This window comes from Tribolium castaneum, chromosome 1 (genome assembly GCF_031307605.1).
Source record: "Tribolium castaneum strain GA2 chromosome 1, icTriCast1.1, whole genome shotgun sequence".
Lineage (NCBI taxonomy): Eukaryota > Metazoa > Arthropoda > Insecta > Coleoptera > Tenebrionidae > Tribolium > Tribolium castaneum.
The window spans coordinates 22,965,019-22,971,227 of NC_087394.1; the positions used below are offsets into that span (position 1 = coordinate 22,965,019).

At 32.2% G+C, this 6,209-nt stretch overlaps 1 long non-coding RNA gene across 1 annotated transcript; it reads left to right on the forward strand.

Annotated features, from left to right (window-relative positions):
- Window positions 1–1,133: 1,133 nt before the first annotated feature.
- Window positions 1,134–2,396, forward strand: LOC107397959 (uncharacterized). The gene is made up of 2 exons (XR_001574961.2): window positions 1,134–2,108; window positions 2,160–2,396. It is a non-coding gene; the product is annotated as an uncharacterized LOC107397959 (long non-coding RNA).
- The last annotated feature ends 3,813 nt before the right edge of the window (window positions 2,397–6,209 follow it).

Here is a 6,209-nt window from a genome sequence, read left to right on the forward strand (position 1 = left end):
GTACGTAATGTAGGCCCTAAAAAACAGCCTGTATTTTCCAAATTCTGCAGTTTGACTGCGTCCTGTGAATTCCAAAAAAAAATTTCTACTTTGGTTTCACAAATTGTTCATTGTGATGAAATCGAAATAGTTTCATAAAAAGAACTTTTGTGCAACTCCTTTTAGAAAATTTTTAGGAGTTGTATTGGCAGTGCTGGTCTGGGTGTCATCAGTTATCACTTAATCTACTGTGTGATTTATCAAAAGCGTCAAATCGTTTATTGATAAAGCCCGAATTATTAACAAAACTAAGAGGAAATAGAACAGATTTTGATAAATTAAACAAAACAAAAACGAACAACAAAAATAGAAAGTAGAAAAAATAGTATATTACACTCCTTCGTTGTGCTCCAAAACCATTCATGCCACAATAGGACGTGTTGTAAAACTCGTATAATAACATACTATTGTAAAATAACTCTGGATTTCATTTTTTAGCGACTTTAGCCTAAATGGAGTTGGTTACAATTTTTTTGTCAAATTTGGAGTCCCTTGGCGAAGGAAGCCCGATCTCTCGCCTGCTCGCCTATTTCGAAACGTGTCTAGCATTTTGAATTTCAAATTTTCTCCAGATGTCAACACTGCATGAATAAAAATGTATAACTATTCAAATGCGAGGTTGTCGAACTTTGCTATTGTATTCGCGAATTGAATGCGCGATGCCGAGATGGCGCTGCGTGTTAGTTGTGATCAAAGCCAGTAGATATTCGGAAATAAAATTAACTAGACGCCCTCTGGTGATGACTTTTGAACTATGTCGAAAACAGTAAAGAAATTTTCGTAATGCCACATTTAACAGACATTTAATGAATTGTTCAACAATTTTGCGTGTATAGTGTTAATTACTTACAATAGAAAGAAATACTTTAAAAGTACTTGGTGGTAAATACTAGCGTTGACTTTGGTTCTGTAGTTTTTCGTGTTATAAAGTGTTTATTGTTGGAACTTGAAAGTGGATAAAAAGTGAAAAATATTTAAATTTTGATTAAAAAGTGTTATCAAACAGTTGTCTAATTAAAGATTATAAGTAATGGATCACAGCGAACACAAAGTTTGGCTCAAGAAACCAATAAATTAGTGAAGTGTGTGAGGTTAGAATTTTCCACTGAAAAAATCATGAAATGCTGCGGTAAATCTACAAAACTACAATAAAGATTAACAACTGCTGATACATTTAAACGTAAATTATGCCAAAAGGTAGGCTTTTCAATGTCTTTGTAATAATTTTCCAGTAAAGAAAGTGAACCAAACAGTCATTCGTTATTCGTGTTTTCCTCGTCATCTCTCATTTGTCAACATAAGTTTCTTGCATCAAAGATGCAATAATCATTCCGCATAGGCAATGCAATAATTGTGAAGCCCCAAAATTCGTACAACGCTCAAAATATCCGAATAAACATTTTCCCGCCATTTATGGTTACTGTTTTCGACCTAGCTCAGTGGCGCCCCCAACGGTAATTTTACTTCCGAATACTAAAGTAGCGACACGGACCTTGACAGGGCAACAATAACGATTATACACTCTAGAGAGGGCGCAACTATCGAAATTCGACATATACCGCATTATTTACATAAAATGCCTAGCATTGAAAAGCCTTAGTAAGTGCGTTTTGTCTCTGTTTCTACGTTTAATCTTCACTAAATGAAATTGCTAAAGGGGATGCTCAAAAGAGATATTAGTTAAAGGTCACATTAGATGATAGATTTAAATCGAGAATGTATTTATACAGGCAGTTTAGTTTTCCAAGGCTCGACATTTTTTGTAATAACGCTGTAATTTTAAAGGTTCGTCAAATTGTCAGTAATTTTGAACATACGTCAAAACTGTCAAGATTCTCTCACTTTTGAAAAATTGGTAAAGAGTACAGTGATTCTGGTGGTTATTGGTTATGAACAGATTCCATGGAACTTTCAAACCTGTGCTTCAATCACGTAAATAATAAATCGACACCATAAACATTAAACAAACGAGCCTCCAGACTGTTCAAAGTCGTCCACATTACGAAGCACGTCTGTGTGAGGATACTGGAAACTCATTCAAACAAAAATTGTTTAAGAAATGTAATGTGGTAGGTATCAACTTGAAAGAGAAATTTCTAAGATACAAAATTTTCATTAAGTATTTCAGGTAGATTTAAACAATACTTCCTTGAAAATTCATTCTGTATTATTAGATTCCGCCCTAATGGGAAGGAATTTAAAACTGCTCTGCTTACACTGACCTTCGTTTCACAAAATTTAAGGCATCTAAATCTGGGAATTGTAGCGCATCGAAGTTTGGTGGACTTTTTATAGCCACTTATTCACAACAACTATGTTATACAAAACTTAAATAATAAAGAGAAATTCAGGTTGTATTATTTCCATTTCTTAGGTAATATCGAGGTGTAAACCGTACCCGAAATTTTGTACACCAGATGGTTTCCTGTGGTTTAATCATGATTCCTTCTGATTTTCCCTAAATTTTTAAAGTGATTTCTTTAAAATTTCTTGATTTACTCAATTTTGTACACTGATTTACTTTTCTTATTGCGAAAGATGTCTTGGTTTCATAGCAGTTGTTAATAGTGTTGAGGGAAAAAATTAAATTTAATTAAAAAAAAATAAATCGACCAATTTAGAATCCTGGAGTAATTAAATACGATAACCTGTAAAAACATTTAGGGAGGAGTTTATTAAAATTAGAAATGTAAGTAACACAATTTTTTGAGATCAAACAACTATTATTTTGAAACGTGTTTTTGGCTTTTTCGTTAAATACAAAGTTCAAATTCTTTTAAGGAATGAATTCACTGTTGAAGCGTCAGCACCTTCTTCGAAATGTCCATAAGAGATGCTATATTCGGCGCAATCTAAAAGCCTTTCTCATTCCAATGTTCAGTTGAATTTAGGGACGATCTGATTTATTTTTACGTGAGTGAAGCACAAGTTTGAAGGTTTCATGGTATCTGTACACATAAACAGTAATAACCAGGGTGAAATTGTAGACAATCACCGAATTTATTGTTCTGATTCACCAATTTTTCAAACGTGAGAAAATCTTGACACTTTTGACGTACATTTTTGAATTTTGATGGTGGAGCCATCTGTAGAGTGTATAATCGTTATTGTTGCCCTGTCAAGGTCCGTGTCGCTACTTTAGTATATCTACTGGCTTTGTACTAAAGTAGCGACACGGACCTTGACAGGGCAACAATAACGATTATACACTCTAGAGAGGGCGCGACTATCGAAATTCAACATATACCGCATTATTTACATAAAATGCGCAGCCTTGAAAAGCCTTAGTAAGTGCCTTGTGTCTCTGATTCTACGCTTAATCTTCAATAAATAAAATAGTTAAAGAGGATGCTCAAAAGAGATATTCGTTTAAGATCACGTTAGATGTTAGATTTGAATCAAGAATGTATTTAAACAGGCAGTTTACTTTTGCAAGGCTCCACATATTTTGTAATAACGCTGTAATTTTAAAGGTTCGTCAAATTGTCAATAAATTTGAACATACGTCAAAACTGTCAAGACTTTCTCATCTTTGAAAAAATTGGTAAAAAGCACAGTGACTCTGGTGTTCATCTGTAGTCTCTGATTATTATTGGATATGAGCAGATTCTATGGAACTTTCAAACCTGTGCTTCAATCACGTAAATAATTATCCAAATATGCCTTACTTTGCGAAGTATGTGATAAGATTTAGTCATGAATATGATACAGAACAGTTTTGCAATATTGCTTTCTTCGTTTTAGAAACATTTTACGGAAGATCAATTGGAATGGCGTATAGATAAAAAAGTATTGCGTTGGAATGCCATTCCAACAGTTTTTAATAATCACGAAGGTTTGTCTCTTAAAAAACGCAAACTGGAGCCAAATACTTTACAAGTTGATGGCTTTTGTAAGTTTCATTTTTATACATTTTCGATAGTTTTATATGCTCATTTTTTCGAATCAGAAAAGATAAATTTTTTTCTCTTCAACATCGTTTAACTTATAATCTTTTTTGCACAGCCACCGAAGAAGATAATTTGAATAAATCAAAAGAAAAATACGAAAACTTGATAAAAAAATTAGAAAACCAGTTAGAACTTGCTAATAAAAAAATTAAGGAGTTGATTGATCATAATGTATTATTAAAAGAAAAACTCAAACAAACATTTGAACCTGAACAAGTCGAAATACTTCTAAAAAATTCTAACGAAATTAACTGGTCGCCAAAAACCATACAAAAATCTTTAAAATTATATCTGACTTGTGGATCCACTGGCTACGAAGAATTAAGGAAACAGAATTATCCTATTCCATGTATTAGGACTCTACAGAGAAAAATCAAAAGTTTTAAGTGTTTACCGGAACTTCACACCGAAATTTTTGAATTGTTAAAAACTAAATCAGATGTATTATTACCTGAAGAAAGACATGCTGTTTTGTTGATGGATGAAATGGCCATTAAACCTGGATTTCAATACGACAATAATAGTGGTGAAATTATAGGTATTTATAAATCTTCAAAAGTATATAAGTATCTAGTTAAACTTTTTTTTTCAATATCTCATTTATTAGACGACAAAAAAAAACGATATAGGGAGCATTTTGTTTATTGTGCAGAAAATCTATGATTTTGGGTGAACTTCTCGAATAATTATTCGAGAAAACATAAACATATGTATTTTTGTACAAATAAACCATATATTTTTTTAACACTTAAAAGCAGTCCTTGTTATAATTGTTTTAGGAAAACCTACACTGAGCAATTCTAAAGAAAATCACAGTGAACAATATGCGAGTCATGCTCTTGTGTTCATGATTGCTGGTATAACAACAAGGTGGAAGCAGACTATTGGTTATCATTTTACAGGAAATTCGTACAGTGCAACTGAAGTAAATAGTTTTATCCATGAGATAATTAGAAAATGTCATAGAATAAACATCGATATTTGTGCAGTAATTTCGGATATGGGTCCTCAAAACCAAGCTGTTTGGAAAATTAATCAAATTAAAGCGGGAAGATTTTCAAAAACTCAAAATTTTCAAAATTTTTGCATGAACAATAACGAATCTAAAAAAGTCTATTTTATGCCAGATGTTACTCATTTGTTAAAAAATATTAGAACAACGCTCACGGATAAAAACGAAATTCTTGTCAGTGAAGAGATTGTCAAGGAATATAAATTAACGAACAACAAAATTACAATTGAAAGTGTCAAAGCCGTAGTGGAAGAAGAAAAAAAAGTTGAAATAAAAATTGCACCTTACCTGAAAGAAAAGTATTTAAACCCAAATCATTTTGACAAAATGAAGGTACAGGGCGCAATGGCTATATTAAACCACGATACTTCGGCCGCCATTAAATACTATATATCAAGAGGTAAAATTAGTCAAGAACATTCCACTACATCTTGGTTTATAGAGATAATACATAAGTGGTTTAGCATAATGAGTTCAAGGTATATCAAAGATGGATTAAGTAAACGGAACAGTGACGAATATCTCCAAACATTGGACTTCTTGAACGAAGTTATCCATGTCACTAACCACCTCTACGTAGGAACAAGAGGGTATTGGAAACCCATACAAACGGGAATTACGTTGGCTACGCAAAGTGTTATAGACTTACAAGAAAAATTTTTGTGTTACCAAAATTTTCATTATTTATTATTAAGTAGATTTACACAAGACGCCCTCGAAAATTTATTTTCAACCATTAGGTCCCGCAACCCGGTTCCTAATGCGAAGGAGTTTAAAACCGCACTTAGATTGGTTTCGGTTTCTCAATATTTGGCTCATACAAAATATGGAAATTATAATGCATCTGACGAAATTCCTTTAGTCGACATTTTAAATGATCAAACACATAATGACAATGATAATGATATTGATTTTGAAACCATTACTTCTGACAGCCAGTTTAGCAGTGTTGTTACCCAAAATTTAAATTGTGAAGAGCAACATGCATTATATTATTTATTAGGTTCAATTATTAAAAAAATTAAAGTAAATTACATTTATTGTGAAAGATGTTTTGGTTTCATAACAGTTACTAACAGTGCCGAAATACAAAATTTAAACACGTTGGTCAACTTGAAATCTTATAAGGAAGGATTACTAATTTATCCTTCAAGAGAAATTTATTTTGTAATTTTGGACGCCGAAATATTTTTTAGGCAAAATGTTAG